At 32.9% G+C, this 20,530-nt stretch overlaps 1 pseudogene; it reads left to right on the plus strand.

Moving 5' to 3' along the window:
• Positions 1 to 9,283: 9,283 nt before the first annotated feature.
• On the plus strand, positions 9,284 to 20,477 carry LOC146953617 (uncharacterized; annotated as a pseudogene).
• The last annotated feature ends 53 nt before the right edge of the window (positions 20,478 to 20,530 follow it).

The following is a 20,530-nucleotide window of genomic DNA, read 5'->3' on the forward strand; positions in this document are numbered from 1 at the left end:
TGGTTATTTGTCTTTAGGTGACTTGAGGTTTAAATGTGAGAGAGAAGCTAAAAAAAAAAAATATGGAGGGAAAAGATGGTGCGGAAAATTATAATAATTGATTTAAGTTTAGATGAATTGAATCATGAGATGCGTTGCAAAAATTTAGATATGATCAATTTGGATTTGTAACTTAGTTGTTTGCCTTTAGGTGACTTTAACCTTGAAAAAGAGAGAATGTGAACAAATATGGAGGGAAAAGATGAGAGAAAACAAGAGCATTGGAAAGATGAAGAGCTAGGTAAGTAATTAAGTAGATGATTTCTTTTAACTAGACCATTGACCCGTGCTACCGCACGGGTCCTACTACATAGAAGTTAATCGAATCAATGAAAAATAATGTAACCATACATTGCCAAATTGTACAATCAGCACAACAGACTTAGTGTTGTCATGGGTTGCAAAGTAGTTTTCAATATCAGTTGTAAATTCACCCCAAAGAGAGCAACGAATCCTGGTATTCCTGAAACACCAAATAACACAATCAACTCGATCATGAGAATAAAGTCATCAATTGAAATAAACCGATAAGTTATATATTGCACATCTTACTCTAAATCCTCGAGTGTAAGATCAATGACTTTGCTTTTTCTTCCATTCTTTTCGGTTTCGCGTACACCATCTTTCTCAACTACATGACCAATGACATCTACAACAAAAAAATATGCATTAACATTACAGCTAGTAACAAATTCGCAAAAAAAAAAAGGTAGGATTTCATACCAGCAACCACGTCCTCTGATGGAGAGATCAAAATGTCTTTGAAAGACATGAATTCAAACACGTTCCGAGGTAAATTGCCTGCATTCACCTTAGTAAATCTCGCATTTGCCGCCATGTTAAGTTTGTGCTTGTGTGGCAAGAGTTTGTAAGGTCCCTCATTAAATCCTACCATGACATTCTCTAACTTATATGTTCCTTCTTCTTCAACCATTCCTTGAATCGTTGGCACCAGGAACTTACGAACAGTGGCATGGATCCTTCCTCGCTAAACAAAAAATAACATGTCATCAAAAATAAACCATATTATATGTTATCATAGTGGCAACTTGAAAAAAGGATCATTTATTTATACAATTGAAACATATAATATACCTTCTCATCAACCAATATCATGTTCATGAAGATAACATCGTCTGGATTTTCCTTATCACGGATCAGCCATATATGGGCCACACGGACAATCAACTTCAAATATCTCCTTCCACCTGTCACAGCTGAGATGGGGGTGAAAGTGTTTGCCATAATAGCAAGTGCAAGAAAGAGTTATATTTGATATATAGTTGCTTAAAGTAGAGAATGGTTGTAATAGCACAACTAAGTGGTATTTAAATAGGTAATTGGCAATTCTCTTCGTCAGTTTCAAATGTGAATAATCGTAGTGTTCTAAAGGTAATAATTACTATTCAAAAGTTTTTAATTGCCATTAACGACGTTTTAAAGCCATTAACTACGTTTCTAATTGCCATTAATACTACGTCATAATTACTATTCAAAATCGAATCAACCTTCCCTAAAAAAAAAATCGAATCAACCTTTAAACAACAATAATTTTTTGAAATAAGTATGTCATAATTGTATTTAATAGGTAGTAATTGGTAGAGTGGTTAGTGCATAATGCGTAAAATCAACTAAAAGCGTGGAGTACCATGGATTAAAAGGACGTTAACGATGTTTTTAATGGCCGTTAACGGCGTTTTCAAGCCATTAATTACGTTCATAATTGCCATTAACAGTACGCAATAATTACTATTCAAAATCGGATCAACCATGATATGTGTTATTTTTTGAAATAAGTACGTCATAATTAATTTTAATAGGTAGTAATTGGTAGAGTGATTAGTGCATATTTTAGTGGTAAAATTCGAGGGAAATTTCACCTTGAAACGCATATCATCCTACCACTCTGTATCAGATAGCACAATATGGTGTAAATAATCCATGTGTGAAACATTGAAATGTCAGTAGCCTAATGCGACAGGAATTAGTGTATGCGTGAAACAGCAAGGCGTGTATGCGTGAAACAGCAAGGCCAAAAAAATGTATGCGCGAAACATCTTCAATTGCCATAAACTTAGGGATGTTTATGTGTATGCGTGAAACATTTTTAATGGCCATTAACGACGTTTTCAAGCCATTAACTACGTTCTTAATTGCCATTATAAGTGAGCATTAATAGGTATTCAATTGGCAGTAATTGGTAGAGTGATTAGTACATGTTTCGACTTGATTAGGCTTTAATAGGTATTCAATTGCATTAACGAAGTGAGAGAACTTTTTTCAAGGTCGAATAAACGGATGTGATCAAATGCTTGAACGGATGAGATTACTCGAGCAATTACATGTTTAGGAGGGAAAAAAGCTAGGGAATTAGGGCAAAGTAGGAAGGATTAGGGCAAACATGCTAGCCAAGCAAGTCTAGCTTTTATAATAAAGGATAAAGATAGAAGATCCTTATCTCTTACCATATTAAGAAAAATGAAATTCAGATTCCTACAATATATGATTTTAATCTTTATCAACCAAAAAAAAACAAATAAAAAAATATTGGCAAGAGAAAAAATCTTTTACAATAATGTGAGAGGTAAGTTGTAACTATGTTATTTTACTTTTTTTTTTTTGAGCAAACTATGTTATTTTACTTGTTAGTGTTTAAAATAGCCTTTTTTTTTTTTTTATTAAAGTACTTATGACTTATGATATCTCAGGTAAACTTTTATGTTATGTTTTGGACATTAAGTAGAACTAATTGCTTAAATAAATATTTATTATTATCTAAATTCTAGCCGGGGCGATGCTAGTATAAGGGAGGGGTAGTCATTCCTACCCAAATTTTTGTTTTTGAACGAGTAGGTATATTTTTATATTAAGCTACCCCTAATAATATATATTTAGTTACCCCAAGTTTTATTTTAAGTGAAATAATTTTTTTCCATCCTTATTTAGTATCCCGTCGAACTTCAAATTATTTGATCATGTCGTATAGGAACCGGAAAATTAACATCCAAAAGAAATAAATAATAAATAATAATAATCTTTGGTTTATTTAACAAATAAAATAAGACAATAGTAGGCCCACACCCCAACCCACCACACAGATAAAATAAGTCAGTTTAGCCCAGATGCAAATATGAATAAATTTGAGTCTTTGAAGGGCATTCAGGTTCAATTTTCATAAATAGCTACTATTAGTTTTTATTTCTTTTGTTGTAGCTTTTTCGGTACAATCCGCTATTCTACTATAGCTTTTTTGGTACAATCTGTTATTGCCGCATTTTTAATATAATCCGTTCTTGTTGAATCAAGTGTATATTTTATGAAGAACATTTTATATAAGTAATAGTTAGTGATTTTTTTTGCCTGGGTTACATTAGTTTTTAAAAAAATTCTTTATAAGTGGCCACCTCATAGAAATATTGCTAGCTTTGCCGCTGAATTCTAGTATGATAATTGTGGAGTTGATATAAAAAAATGTCATTGTTTTTTTTTTTTTTGAAAAAAAAATTATGGAAGGGAGATATATAGAATGGTAGTAATACAGAAGCCATGACAATGGAGGATCAAGGTAGTGGCAGAGCCACATAGCATTCAGGGGATGCACTTGTCATCCCTCAAATTTTTTTTTTTTTTTTTTTTTACATATAGTTCTTCTTCTTTTTTAGCATTTTGAACTTCCTAATATTATTTTATTTTTGCACCGGCTACCCAAAGACCCAAAACACTCTCGACACACTCATTTATACATTACAACTTCTCTCTGAACTTAGAAAACCCTTCTTCTTCCACTACCACCACTCTCTCATTTTGGCGGTAGCACCACCACCACACGTCGTCGCGCCACCACTCAACCCTTCCTTCTTCACTCTCGCGAGCCTACCCGACAATCATCTACAACCTCGTTGATTTCTCTCTATCTCAAAAATATGTTGCAGTGTGAACCACCACCGCCTCCACCTTATTTCGTTGTCCTCCTCACTTGTACAACCACAAAGGAACATTTTTAAGCCTTCGATAACATTGAAACTACCACTAAGGTAATTAATTGAAAAATGTACGGTTTAGGTTGAAATTTGGGATGTTTCGACATGACTTCAATTATAATAAATTTGTTGATTGAATACGCAATTGAGGTCCTAATGATATGTTTGTGAAATTGATTAGAGAATTGTTTTAAAGTAAAATTCTAACATTTATGGCTTATTTGTAAAGTAATTATTGTGAACAACAAATTCAAAGTCATATTTTTCACATGCAGTTTCACTTTTATTGGTTGTTTCGCAATGATGTGCTTGTGCTAGTTGTTTGGCCTCTCTTTTGTGTCTAAAAGATGAACTGTTTTGTGATTATATAATGGTGTATACATCGTCATTTTGCTCATTTTAATTAGTTACAATAATAATGTGTCATATTTATTCAATCAAACTTTAGTTTTGTTTACTGAAGCAATCTTATGAGATAGGCTTTTAGTTTGTGATATATCTTTTAGTAAGCTTCTTCTTTTTTTTATTAGGGTTACAATTTATATAATCCCTAAGACATTTTAGTGTGAAAGATTGTTATATGTACTACAACGAAGAATTATTGTGTGAAACTGTGAATTGCATTACATATGTTTGTGACTTTGTGTGTTGTTAGGAACAAAAAAAACTGCTTAACTTGATATGGAATGTAACTTCTACTGTTTATGTGGCATTGTTTTTAATTTTGTTACATGTCTATGTTATTCACTCTTGCATGGCGCCGTTTCCCGTAGGCAATATCAATGGGTCTCCTACCGTGCGTGGTGCATTATAAGCTTTTTTTTTTTTTTTTTTTTTTTTATGTACTAAATGCATGGGTCAATTTAGGTAATTCATATATAGCACCTATCCTCTTTTTCTTAGCTTGTTGAAGATGTTAATTATTTCCAACTATTTAAATTACTCCCTCCGTCTCTTAATGTAACCCCTTTGCATTTTTCACATTTCTTAAGAAAAGTTGTCGATGTAATTAATGTGTCTGTTTTGTGTATTAATATTACCAAATTGTCCTTTGTTTATATGTGTATTAAATTTGACTATTCATATTTCAAGACGAGTTAGTAGTATTAATTAGGGGTATGTTTAGGAAAAAAGTAATAAATGCATCTAGTAATTTGAAAAGGAGGTTACATTTAGGGACAAAAATAAAATCAAATGAGTGGTTACATTAAGGGACGGAGGGAGTAATATATTAACTATATTCGAATAAAAATAAATTAAGTCTTCGTTTAATATATATGCTACACACTTCGTTCTTTTTTAAGCGTCGTTTTGTAATAGTAACACAAAATTAAAGAAATGTGTGTTTTCCACGTTTTCTTCCTATATGTATCCTATGTTAATCCACCAATAAATTTAGTGTGTTATTTTTCCTTATAACAAAAAATTGTTAGTCACTCTCTTTTTCTTCAACAAATTCTTATATTTTTAACACACTTTATCTCTCTCCCATAACAAACAATTATTTGTCCCCGTGAGCTTAGCTCAATCGACAAGGACAATGCATAATATATGCAAGGTCTGAGGTTCAAACCCCGGATACCACCAAAAATATAACAAATAATTATTTGTAATCTAAATATCATACACATATTTTTTAATAATTGTAAAACAAAATAAAAATGATCTCAACATTTAAATAAGAACACTAAATTCATAGTCAAACGAAACTTAAAAAAAAACAGAGAGAGTAGAGAGTATCATATAGATTATTGTAAGTTGTTTGTTTTTTTTTTTAATTCAAACCGGCGTTGATAAACAATTAAACATTGTTTTTTTATTTTTTTTTGACAGATTAAGATATATTATATATAGGAAAATATATCACGGAAGATTCTAAAAGTTTGTTAGTCTTTAGAAGATTTTAAAAGAACGAAAGTTATTCTTTAAAAGATTCTTAAAGAAAGTAAGTTATTTTTTAGAAGATTCTAAAAGAACGGAAGTTAGTATTCAGGATATTCTTAAAGAATGGAACTTAGTTTTTAGAAAATTCTTAAAGAACGTAGGTTAATATCCAGGATATTCTAAAAGAGCGGAAGTTAGTCTTTGAAAGATTCTCAAAGAACGGAAGTTAGTCTTTAGAAGATTCTAACATACGGAAGTCAGTATTCGGGATATTCTCAAAGAACGAAAGTTAGTCTTCAGAAAATTCTCAGAGAATGAAAGATAGTTTTTTGAATATTCTAAGAGAACGAAATTTATTCTTTAGAAGATTCTCAAAGAATGAAAGTTATTCTTTAAAAGATTCTCAAAGAACGAAAGATATTCTTTAGAAGATTCTCAAAGGACGGAAGTTAGTCTTTAGAAGATTCTAAAAGAACGAAAGTTAGTATTCAGGATATTCTCAAAGAACGAAACTTAGTTTTTAGAATTTTCTTAAAGAACGGAAGTTAATCTTTCGAAAATTCTCAAAGAACGAAAGATAGTTTTTAGAAGATTATAAGAGAACATAAGTTATTCTTTAGAAGATTCTTATAGAATGAAAGTTAGTCTTTAAAAGTTTCTCAAAGAACTAAAACTATTCTTTAGAAGATTCTCAAAGGACGGAAGTTGGTCTTTAGAAGATTCTAAAAGAACGAAAGTTAGTCTTTAAAAGATTATCAAAGAACGAAAGATTGTCTCACTACAACGTGAACAATATTATATATGAAGGGGATAGAGATTTTGGGTTGAATACTTTATAATTTTAATTATACTCTTAAACAAATTTTTCTAAATTAAATAATCCTTAAAAAAAATTCCTATATATTAATGTTATATTGTTTTTTTTAAGGAATTAATGTTATATTGTTGGTAGTATTAAAAAATGTATGGATTTATATTATATTTGTTAAATTATTGTTGTTATTGAAAAAGATAAACATGGTTTCTTGAGTTTGTTATAAGATACTTCAGGAAGACGTATCCTGGAAGAAAAAAAAACGAAGTGTAAAAAAAAAGATTGTGATGTGAAAATTCAATGGAGATGTATATGATTCAATTTAAGATATGAATCACTATAATTGTTTTTCGATAACCAATTAAAAATTATGTTTTTGGTGGATGAATGTAACGAGAAAGAGGAGATAACCTCACATATGGATGAAAATAGAATATGATTTACACGAAAACTTTACATTTTTTATTTTGATCACATGTATTATTTTTTGTATATTGTGACTTTTATAATTATATAGTATTGAAGAGTTCAAGTGTAATCAAAAAAGTAGGAATTTATTGGTGGAGAAAGATAACATATTAAATTTATTGGAAAGATAAAGTGTCTGCAAAAAAGTAGGAATTTATTGGTGGATTTAAATGAGGGTATAATAGGAAAAAAATGTGCAAAAATACACATCGCTATTTTAGTGTTAATTTATAGATGCACATACATATAAAATTAATTGGATTTAATAAAAATATTAACACATATAAAATAAAATTAACTTTTAGGAATTTGTGTAATTTCTGTTGAGATATTTCTGTTACATAAAATAGTAGAAATTCAATGAAAAAGTTAAGTAAAATATTTAATAGATAAGATCAAAAGTTTGTTGAGACATTTATGCCAAATCAAATATTGGTTTTAAAAAATAGAAAAATAATAAAAATAATGCAAATAAACGTGAAAGTGACATGTGGTGGCATAAAAACCTAGTTTATATATATATATATATATATATATATATATATATATATATACACTATTGATATTGATTTTGTTAACATATCTTAGCCGTATCGTATCATAATTAAAAAAATTTGCGTATCCGCGTACCCGTATCGTATCCGGACTTCATAGAATTAAATTATATATATTTTTTATTATATTATTGATGTCATTGAAATAAATAATCATGGTTAGTTTGGTTTGTTATTATAACTTGAAAGCAACGAACGTTTATATTTTTAGTTTTAATCAAAATCTAAATTTTATAAAAAAAAAAAGGGTCTTGCTAACCAGTGCCCTCAGGGCAATGGTTAAGGAATCTACAATTAGAAATTTTGTCTTGGAAACATAAGATGTTACTTTTGATAAAATAATGATTACACATCTTTTTCATTAAAACTTATTTGATTTAGATGTTTAACCATTGCCTTGAGGGCACTGGTTAGCATTCTAAAAAAAAATCGTTCATAATTATCAAACGTTAACATAATAAAAAGAGGGGAAAATCGGACACTTATGTACCCGTCTTTTGACTCCTAAATATAAGGACAATTATTAATTACGTTTTAAAAAATCTGGTCTAATTTTTTCCAGCACACATGGTGCAAATCCATCCATTTCAATGGCTTTCCACAACATCCAAATCCACCGTGTTTTTAACAGTATTTTTGGTTTTTGGTTCATTGACTAAATTACCCTTTTTAAATGAAAGTATGTTTATCAACAATACAATTTTTAACTGGCCAACTTTGGGAACTTTTAGATCAATCCACACCCTTCACTAATTAACAAAAGTAAATCCAATGGTTTAAAAACAAATTGCAACAAAAAAATAAAAAAAGAACAAAGTCTTGCACCGTGAGAGACCTATGATGGTCTCGTACCCTAGCCAGAGCCTGTTTAGTAATTTAAGGGATAACGAAGAACTGACACCAAAAAAAGAGGTTGAATTCCCATAGTTAATATTTTTTTTTAAGATAACATTTTTACCCAAAAACAGTGGTCCTTAACTTGCAACTTGTTGTGAAAGATATTATTTTTTTATTTCACAAATATATCAGTCGGATCTTAAAGTTTCTTATTGTGTGGGTTGTTGTAGGAGTTATTGAAAAAAAATTAAGCGAAAACTACAGTTGCATGAGCAAGGATCTAGTTCTTAACAACAACATGTTCCATGTAATTTGAAAGAGTAACCGTCAGATTCTGGAAAGCGACCTAAAATGTAAAGGTATCATCCTAATGATCAAGAGATAATACGCAAAACATATTTGCAAAGAGGACCATGCCAACCTATTCAACACAAGTTTCCTCAAAGAAAAATTGGAAATTAAATGAGAAGATTTTGTCCCTCATGGTTTAATGAATTTGGTAATCGGTTAGAGTACAGTATTGAAAAAGACGCCGCAATTTTTTTTTATGTTGTTATCTTTTTAGACCTAATTTTGGAAAGCACTTTGGTGGTGATACATTGATAACAGAGAGATTCATAAAATGGAATAAAAAGTTTTACTCATCACATGTTGGAGGAGACAATAATTCTACTCACAATATTGCTTGGAAGAAATGTGGAGATTTGATGAAACAAAATCACCATATTGAAGTTTTGATGTCTAAGCATTCTCAAACAACTTGTAACTTGTATCAAAGGTGGTTGACGGCATCACTTGATTGCATTTGACTTATATTGAAGCGAGGATTCCCTTTTCGTCGTCGTGATGAATCAATAGAATCTTCTGATCAAGGAAACTTCCTTGAAATGCTTAGATGGTTTGCTAACAGAAAAAAGAAGGTGAAGTGAGTTGTATTATAAAATGCTCTTGAAAATGATAAAATGACTGGTTTGTCTACTCAAAAGGAAATTGTCAATGTCTCCTTCGTGGAAACCACTAAAGTTATTGAGGATCTTGGAGATGAATTGTTTGATATTCTTGTTGATGAATCAAGAAACGTGTTGGAACAAAATCTGTTTAACAATAAACCTTGAGAGTTTTGATGATAACAAGGTATTAAAAATTGTCAATTGGACTAGCTAATATTTGTTCAAGTGTACAGGACCATAGTCAAAAAATTTACGTCATATATGGGTTCTGAAGAACAAAAGAGAGCTTAGAAACCAACAAAAAGGAAGCTTTAAGCGTCTGAAGAAAAGTGCTCCTGAAGATAAAAAGTGCTCCTGAAGACAAAGTGCTCCTGAAGATGATGACGTCATTAGAAGCTGAAGTTCATCAGAAGCAAGTTCAGAAGCAACTTCATCAGAAGCTGAAAATCACCAGAAGCTGAAGATTCAGATTTAATACTTCAAAAGTTGTTCAATGGATTCGAAAGCAATGCAGAAGACTGGGAATGCAAAGCAACGGTCATTTTGTGAAGATTTGAAGGTTTTGGATGTTTATCTTCAAAAAGTGTTGACATAGTACAACTGTACGAAGTGTACAACCACTATCTCCACTACTCTGCAGTGTCTCCACTACAAGACAAGAAAACAGCTCTGAAAAACAGCTCTGCCTGCAACGATGTTCCTTCTCAAAGGGAATGGATTTGAAATTAGTTCTTCATAGGACAACAACCAAATCAGGCAAAAGATCATTGGTGATTGATCAAAGCTTCAAACGACTTTTTTTTGATGTGCTGGCAATTTCACAACGTCTCTTTCACACCTCAATATAAAGGAGTAAAGACTTAGAGATTGGTAACAATTTTCATTAGACTCAACAACAATTAACAAGTGCCAAAACTCTACTGAAATTGTTATGCATTTCAAAGTTCACTTAGAATTTCTGTTTTCAAGTTCATATCTTAGAAATTCTAAAGTCTTAAGAGTCTGTATTTGTTTTGTATTGTGAGCACCTCTGATTGTATATCAAGTGTTCAATCTCAAACATTTTTCTGTGTAATTCTGTTTGATTAGAAGTCTCTTGCAGTTGTGCTTGAGCATTAGAAGTCTCTTGATTGTGTTCAGGAGCATAGGAAGTCTCTTGCTTGTGTGCTTGAGCAATTTGAAGTCTCTTGCTAGTTGTAGCATTGAGCAATTGTAATTTGACATTACATTTTAGTGAACTCTCCTTGGAAGTGCAAGGGGGACTGGACTACTTCCGGTTTGTGGGAGGAACCAGTATAATTGCTTTGTGTCTTTCTTCCTTCTCTCTCAGTTTTTATCCGCTGCATCTTAGTTTTGAATCTCACTTCAGAAGCATTCTCATTTTGCTTCTGATCAGTGTGTTTCAACTTAGAAGAAACGAAGAAATTTTAAAACACAATTTTAAAACACATTCTCATCTTGTGTTTTTCTCACCTTCAATTGGTATCTAGAGCCTTGGTTTGTTGTCTTAACACTTAACAGTGTAACAGAAAAAGATCTGAGAAAAACATGTCTGGTGAATCCTCCAATGTTGGACCTATGCACAACGCTGTTCCATATGATTATGGTGACAAGAAATCTAACTTTGGAAAGATTCCTAAGTTCAATGGAGATCCTGAAGAATTTTCTTGGTGAAAAACCAACTTCTACAACTATATCATGGGTTTAGATGAAGAATTGTGGGATATGCTTGAAGATGGTGTTGGTGACTTGGTTCTTGATGAAGAAGGAGCTGCTGTTGATAGAAAGAAACATACTCCTGCCTTGAAGAAACTTTACAAGAAGCATCATATTATCAGAGGAGCACTTGTCACTGCTATACCTAAAGCAGAGTATACGAAGATGAGTGATAACTATGAAGGCAGCAAGAAGGTCAAAGAAGCAAAAGCTCTTATGCTTGTACATCAGTATGAGTTGTTCAAGATGAAGGATGATGAAACTATTGAGGAGATGTACTCAAGGTTTCAAACCCTAGTCTCTGGACTGCAAATACTGAAAAAGAGTTATGTTGCTTCTGATCATGTCAGCAAGATACTGAGAAGCTTGCCTGCTAGATGGAGACCTAAGGTTACTGCTATTGAGGAAGCTAAAGATTTAAACACCTTGAGTGTTGAAGATCTTGTCAGCTCTCTCAAAGTTCATGAAATTAGTCTTAACATAAACCTTCCGAGAAGAATAAATCTATTGCTCTACCATCTAAAGGGAAGTCATCAAAAGATTTTAAAGTTATTGGATATGAAGATGAGTTACCAGATGGAGATTCTGATGAAGATCCTACTGAAGATATGGCTATGCTTTCCAACAAGCTTGAGTACCTAGCAATGAAGAGTAGAAAGTTTCTAAGCAAGAAAGGTGGTTACAAGAGCTTCAAGAAAGAAGATCAGAAGGGTTGCTTCAACTGTAAGAAGCCTAGACATTTCATTGCTGATTGCCCTGATCTTCAGAAGGAGAAGTCAAAGGATAAGTCTAAGAAATCAAGCTTCAACACAAGGAAATTCAGAAAGCAGATTAAGAAGAGTTTAATGACAACCTGGGAAGATTTGGATAGTGAATCTGGGTTTGAAAAGGAAGAAGCTGACGAAGATGCTAAGGTAGCTGTTGGGTTAGTAGCTACTGAGACTTCAGAAGCAGATCCTGACTCAGATTCTGAAGATGAAAATGAGGTATACTCTAAAATTCCCAGAGATGAACTTGTTGAGTCACTTAAAGAACTCCTTACACATTTTGAAATGAGAACCAATGAGTTGAAAGATTTGAAAGAAAAATATGTTGATTTAATGAAACAACAAGAATCAACTCTATTGGATCTGAAAGCTTCTGAAGAAGGACTTAGAGGTTTTGACTTCATTTGTAAAACTTATGAAGAAAAGCGAAAGTATCTTTGTCAGAAGCTGCAAGAAAAGTGTAATGGAAAGTCTTTAAGCAAGCATGAGATTGCTCTTGAAGATTTTATTATGTCTGATATTGATAGAAGCAAAGTTGCTTTAATGATTTACAGCATTTACAGAAACAATGGCAAAGGAATTGGATTTTCAGGAGGGAAACCTAATGAAATCAGTCTCAAAGCATGTTGTGAATGCATCAAGGAAGGATTGAAAACCTTCTTTGTACCTGAAGGTGCTAAGTTGGAAACTGTTGTTCAATCAGAACCTGAAGCTTCTAGCTCTAAGGCTAAGATTACATCAATGCCAAAGAACTCTAAGTCAAAGGCTATGATTAACTCTGACTCTAAGACTTCAAAGACCAGGATTCTAAAGAGATCAGAACCTGTTCCTTAGAGTTTGGTGAAACCTGAATCTGAGGTTCTGAAGTCTAAGTTTCAGAAGAAGACATTTACTGTTTCTGAAGTACCAAAACCAAAGGTTGTTAAACCTAAGGTAATGGTTAACCAGAAGCAACCAAACTTACAGCACAAGGTACAAGAAGTGAAGAGTAAAACTTCTAGTACTAACCTGAAAGGACCCATAAAACAATAGGTACCTAAATCTGAAATTGTCAATACTGCAAATATGTCTAAGAGCAAAGGTAAAGCCAAAATCATGGTACCTAGACAACGGTTTCTCAAGGCATATGACAGGAGAGAAGTCTATGTTTCTCACCCTCACTATGAAAGAAGGAGGAAGTGTGAAGTTTGGAGGCAACCAGGCTGGCAAGATCATTGGTACAGGAACTATTGGTAATTCCTCTATCTCATTTAATAATGTGTGGTTGGAGGAAGGTCTTGAACATAACCTATTGAGCATTAGTCAATTTTGTGACAATGGTTATGATGTGATGTTTGAAAAGACCAACTGCACTGTAATCAACAAGGAAAACAAATACATAGTATTCAAGGGAAAGAGAATGGAGAATGTCTATAAAATCAATTTCTCTGAACTGGTTGACCAGAAGGTAATTTGTCTTCTTTCAGTGAATGATAAGAAATGGATGTGGCATAGAAGGTTAGGGCATGCTAACTGGAGATTAATCTCTAAGCTTAGTAAGTTACAACTTGTCAAAGGCCTACCTGACATTGACTATCATTCAGATGCACTCTATGGTGCATGCCAGAAAGGAAAGATTGTGAAATCATCTTTTAAAACAAAAGACATTGTCTCCACCTCCAGACCCTTAGAATTACTCCATATTGATTTATTTGGACCAGCTAGCACTGCATCCTTATATGGAAGTAAATATGGGTTAGCTATTATTGATGATTACAGCAGATGGACTTGGGTAAAATTCCTGAAAAGTAAGGATGTTGCTTGTGATGTATTCAGCAACTTCTGCACTCAAATACAGTCTGAAAAAGAAATGAAAATTTTAAAAGTCAGAAGTGATCATGGTGGAGAATTTGAAAATAAGCAGTTTGAAATTTTTTGTGAAAAACTTGGAATTGTCCATGAATTCTCTTATCCTAGAACTCCACAACAAAATGGGGTTGTAGAGAGAAAGAATAGAACTTTACAAGAAATGACTAAAACCATGATTCATGAAAACAATTTGGCTAAACATTTCTTGGCAGAAGCAGTGAATACAACATGTTATGTCCAAAATATAATCTATATCAGACCTGTCTTGGAGAAAACAACATATGAACTCTTTAAGGGAAGAAGACCCAATATCTCTTACTTTCATCAATTTGGATGCACATGTTACGTTCTAAATAACAAGCTCTACCTAAAGAAATTTGATGCCAAGGCCCAAAGAGGAATCTTTTTAGGTTACTCTGAAAGGTCAAAGGCATACAGAGTGTATAATTCAGAAACATCATGTGTTGAAGAATCAATGCACGTTAAATTTGATAACAGAGAGCTTGGAAGTAAAACTCCAAATCAAGATGAAAGTTTTGCAGAGATACAGGTTCCTGAATATACATCAGAACTTGATCAGATAGCTGAATCTGAAGACAGTCCAGAAGCTGAACCCACCTCAGAAGCACAAGATGAAGTTGCTTCTGATGAAGCTTAAGATGGCTCTCAGCAAGCTATTCATTCCAGGAACACATTCAAGCATAAGTCTTCACATCCTGAGGATCTAATCATTGGAAACAAAGATAGTCCTAGAAGAACAAAATCATATTTCAGACAAGAAGAGTCTATGATAGGATTGTTATCAGTGATTGAACGCTTTTCCATATAGATATTGTCAATGACCAACCCTCAACCAGCTTCACTCAAACACCAAACTCTACAAATGACCAACCGTCATCATCAAATCTAGCCATTGTACCTGTAGCTAAACCAAAACCTATAAAATTACCTTCATCACCAACCATATTCCTTGATTCTACATTACTTCAGAATGTATGTGAGAACATAGGACAGGAATTGGTTCAGCTGATTCTGTAATGCCCACTTTGATATTTAATTATTTTTATTAAGTTAGAGTCTATTTAAGTGATTTATTTTAAATATGTGAGGTTTTGGTATTTTGTTAAGTGGCTTTATTCTATTATTTATTAGAATATGAGAATTATTAGAGTAAGTAGATTTGGGGGTTAGAATAGAAAGAAGAAAGAGTTATTGGGCCTAAATAGATTTAGGAAGAGTATTTAGTATTATAAATAAGGAAGCTTAGGTTAGAAAGAGTTTTTACGTTAAACCGCTTTTTGGAAAAGAGGAGAACAAGGAGAGAAGAGAAGACAAAGAGAAGAGAGAAGAGGCTGCATCGATTGTTAAGGTAAGGGTGAGCCTAGCATACAATTTTATTAAGTATGTAATTCATATGATTGTATTTAAGAAATTGTAGGATTAGTTTTTGAGAATTTGAGAATTAGGTTAATCAATTGTTGTAGGTTTTAGAGAAGTTGAAATTAGGTTTAATTCAATAAAGATTATAGAAAGTGTATGAATTCTCATGAATTGTTGTGTTTAATTGATGTTTAGATGGTAGAATAGACATAGATTGAGTTCCCTATTATTTATGGGTGTTGGGGGATCAGAAATTGGGTTTTTGTGGTGAAAATGGTGTTAAAATCATAACAATAGATGAAAAACTCGCCAGAAATTCGCTATCAGCGAAATTCTCTGGAACATTTTCGTTATTAGCTAGAATTTCGCTATTAGCGAAATTGCCCAGTGACAGCATTTTCTGTTTCGCGTTCTTGCGTCTTTTTCATACATTTCTGTTTACAACTGGCTTTTGGTAATTTTCGTATTTTTTATTTCTATTTTCGTATTTTTTATTTCTTATATATAATAATATATTATATGATATTAGTAGATAGTAAATGGTTAGTGATATGATATTAATGTAGATAGTAAACATAGAAGTTGTAGATAATCGAGTTTGCTTTCTAATGGCTTTGGAGTGACTCAAAAATGTTTTGTGAATCTTAAGTTATGATAAAAATAGTCCAAGTAGGTCTCGGAAAAACCATTCCCTATTTTGCGTTCTTACATATTTTTCACCCATTTCTGTTTTGAATTGGCTTTTGATGTATGAAAGTTGTAGATAATTGAATTAGCTTTCTAAAGGCATTGGTTTGACTTGAAGATGATTTGTATATTTTGAGTTATGGTGGAAATAGTCCAAGTGGGTCTTGAGAAAACCTTAAGAGAAACTTAGCATAACTAATTCTGAGTTAGTCCAAAACTTATGGTTGGTTCCCAAACTTCAAACTTAAGTATCAGGGGTTTAGTTGAGGTGTTTATGAGTATTTAATCTGTGTTGTGATGAATCTAACTTGGTTTGATATGAATGATGAGTATGTTGTTATAAGATGTTTAAATGTTGTTTATGAATCATATGTGCAATATGTGAAATGTATGTGAAATGTATGTGAAATCTATGTGATGTTTGAATGATGTTTTCATTGATATTGTTATATCCCATGATTAATTTGATGTTATGTTGCTGTTTACAATTAAAGTCACAAGTTGTAAGATGTTGAGTCCATTTGCATACTCATTAAAGTTGAGGGCTTGATGCCCTGGAGCCATTGCTTAACCACGTTGGGGGCTTGATGCCCTGGAGCTTTTGCTCAATTAAGTTGGGGGCTTGAAGCCCTGGAGCCTTTTTACCCTTATATATGTTGGGGGCTTGATGCCATGGAGCTTTTGTTCAATTAAGTTAGGGGCTTGATGCCCTGGAGCCTTTTTACGCTCATATATGTTGGGGGCTTGATGCCCTGGAGCTTTTGCTCAATTAAGTTGGGGGCTTGATGCCCTGGAGCCTTTTTACACTCATATATGTTGGGGGCTTGATGCCCTGATTGGTACCACATGCATTTGCATATTCAAGATGATATAAGAAGATAAGAGTTGCATAGTCGAGTCGAGTTGCATTTGTCGAGTCAAGTGTTAAATTGTCTCATGAAGTTGATGTTGAAGTCGATTAAGAAGTTGTTTAAGTCGATGAAGGATTATGACGTTTAAGTTGATGAATGATTATGAAGTTATTTATGATGAATGATTATGAAGTTGTTTATGATGAATGATTATGAAGTTGTTTATGATGATTGATTATGAAGTGGTTTATGATGGTGATGTTTAAGTTGATGCTATGATGCTATATGATTGATGATATGATGCTTTACGTTTAAGTTGGTAAATGATTATGATGCTATGATTTTACATAATTGTTATTATGATTTATTGATAATGCTTAAGTTGTTAAATATAATTGATGAATTATATGCTTAATATTATTGTTTGTGAAATCTCACCCCTTCTGCTTGAAAATGTTGCTCTTCGTATGGGTAACTTGCAGGTAACCAAGATTAGTTGCGATCGTGAGTGGACTCCTCACAAGTGTGTGTCCTTAGGTGCTCTGATACGTAACGGGATGGGAGTTTTGTTATTGTTTCTGTTCCTTACGTATTGTTTTATGAATTTCCATGAATTTTGATGAACCAAGATGTTATGAGATTTTTATGATGAGGCATGCGTGCCAAGGCTATTTTTAAGTTGTTGAAATAATTTCCGCTGCGAAGTTCTAATTAATTATGTTGCTGAATTTTGAAGGATAAATACTTATTTATTCCATTTTATGATTTTAAGAAGTGTAGCATTCCGTTTAAGTTGTTAAACTCTGATTTTTATTTTGAAATTTTTATGTTGAGAAAACGGGGTGTTACAGATTCAAGCAAGAGCTCACCTAGTGCATGAAGAAAACCATGAGAAGAGATGGAGCAGACTCAAGGAAAGAGTGGATTATGTACTGTATGCACTCCAATCTACATGCCTAGATATTCAAGCTCAAGCTCAGCAGAAGCTTCAAGATTGGCTTAAGGGTATTGATAACAGTCTGCAGGAAGTCAAGGTCCTGAAAACTTGGGTTCAGAGTCCTCCAAGCATCAAAGGGAGAGATATCTATGACTTCATCCCTTCAAGAGTACATCCAAAAGATCTGGATTTGACTTTCCTCACCAATGTCAATCTGAAGAAAGCATCTCCTGATCTAGCTTTAGTTCAAAGGAACATTATCTTGGAAAAACATGTCAAGAAGCTGGAAAAGGATCTGATAGAGCAGAAGCTACTCATGCTGGAATACAAGACTTCTACAGAAGCAAAGCTAGAAGAGGCTAAAGAAGCATTGAGGGAAGCTAAAATCAGAGAGGACAATCTGATTAAGAGTAATGAAGAGTTCAAGCTTGAAATGAAGAATCAGCAGAAAGCCATGCAGAAGAAGCAAGATGATACTCAAGACATGATCAGAAAGATGATGGAAATGATGAACAAACAAGCCAACCCATAGTTGCACACACTTAGCTTGTTTAAATTTTATTTTCCTTCTCTTTTTTTTTGCTCTGATTTATTATGCTTCTGAACTTATTACGCTCCTGATTAATATATGCCTCTGAGCTTCATTCTCTTGCTATTGATATGTCTCATGATTCATGCTCTGATATATGTCTTGCTCTGATATACATTTGATTATTTTGCTTGCTCTATTCTATTTGTTTAGTTTTTTTATGCTCTGATTATAGGATTTTTTTTCTCACTATCTTTTTACTATTTTTCTTTTTGTCTTAAGTTTTTAAACTTTTTGTTGATGACAAAAGGGGGAGTAGTATGTATAGTATTTATAGGCTCTGAGCCCCATTAATTTAAAAATTAAAATTAAATTAATAGGACCAACTTCTTATCTCTTAGTCTATTTTAATGTGAGATTATTTTGAGAGTTATTTCGTTCTTAAATGACGAATTTAATTAACTTGGATAGAACTCAGGGGGAGCTTACAAAACTCACCTTAAGGACTATTAGACTCAGGGGAAGCTTGCAAACCTCATACCCTTAAAAGTCAACTAGTTAATTGAATTAACAACAATTGCACATTTTTAAATACAATTGTTTGTCATCATCAAAAAGGGGGAGATTGTTGGAACAAAATGTGTTTAACAATAAACCTTGAGAGTTTTCATGATAACAAAGTATTAAAAATTGTCAATTGGACTAGCTAATATTTGTTCAAGTGTACAGGACCATAGTCAAAATATTTACGTCATATATGGGTTCTGAAGAACAAAAGAGAGCTTAAAGACCAACAAAAAGGAAGCTTTAAGCGTCTGAAGAAAAGTGCTCCTGAAGATAAAAAGTGCTCCTGAAGACAAAGCGCTCCTGAAGATGATGACGTCATCAGAAGCTGAAGTTCATCAGAAGCAAGTTCAGAAGCAACTTCATCAAAAGCTGAAAATCACCAGAAGCTGAAGATTCAAGATTTAATACTTCAAAAGCTGTTCAATGGATTCGAAAGCAATGTAGAAGACTGGGAATGCAAAGCAACGGTCATTTTGTGAAGATTTGAAGGTTTTGGATGTTTATCTTCAAAAAGAGTTGACATAGTACAACTGTACGAAGTGTACAACCACTATCTCCACTACTCTGCAGAGTCTCCACTACAAGACAAGAAAACAGCTCTGAAACACAGCTCTGCCTGCAACGATGTTCCTTCTCAAAGGGAATGGATTTGAAATTAGTTCTTCATAGGACAACAACCAAATCAGGAAAAAGATCATTGGTGATTGATCAAAGCTTCAAACGACTCTTTTTGATGTGCTGGCAATTTCACAACGTCTCTTTCACATCTCTATATAAAGGAGTAAAGACTTAGAGATTGGTAACAATTTTCATTAGACTCAACAACAATTAACAAGTGCCAAAACTCTACTGAAATTGTTCTGCATTTCAAAGTTCACTTAGAATTTCTGTTTTCAAGTTCATATCTTAGAAATTCTAAAGTCTTAAGAGTCTGTATTTGTTTTGTATTGTGAGCACCCCTGAAACTTTTTTCTGTGTAATTCTTTTTGATTAGAAGTCTCTTGCAGTTGTGCTTGAGCATTAGAAGTCTCTTGATTGTGTTCAGGAGCATAGGAAGTCTCTTGCTTGTGTGCTTGAGCAATTTGAAGTCTCTTGCTAGTTGTAGCAGTGAGCAGTTGTAATTTGACATTACATTTTAGTGAACTCTCCTTGGAAGTGCAAGGGGGACTGGACTACTTCCGGTTTGTGGAAGGAACCAGTATAATTGTTTTGTGTCTTTCTTCCTTCTCTTTCTGGTTTTATCCGCTGCATCTTAGTTCTGAATCTCACTTCAGAAGCAGTCTCATTTTGCTTCTGATCAGTGTGTTTCAACTTAGGAGAAACGAAGAAATTTTAAAACACAATTCAACCCCCCTTCTTGTGATTTTCTCACCTTCAAGACGTATCTGATAAGGAGCAAATAGTTGTTTTTATAAGATATGTTAACAAATATGGAAGTATTATTGAGCGATTTTTAGGCGTTGTTCATGTTACAACTACAACAACCATCTCATTAAAAATTGCCATAGATGATCTATTTTGCAAGTATAGTCTTACTACTTCAAGAATTCGTGGACAAGGTTATGGTGGGGCTAGCAACATGCAAGGACAACTTTCTGGTCTCAAAAGTTTGATCTTAAGGGAAAATTCTTATGTATTTTATGTACACTATTTTGCTCATAAATATTAACTTGCATTGATTGCTATTTTCAGAGATCACCCACAAGTTAACTCTCTTTTTGG

Source organism: Medicago sativa, chromosome 1 (assembly GCF_051527215.1).
Source record: "Medicago sativa cultivar Bolivia chromosome 1, Bolivia_mono, whole genome shotgun sequence".
In the NCBI taxonomy this organism is placed as follows: domain Eukaryota; kingdom Viridiplantae; phylum Streptophyta; class Magnoliopsida; order Fabales; family Fabaceae; genus Medicago; species Medicago sativa.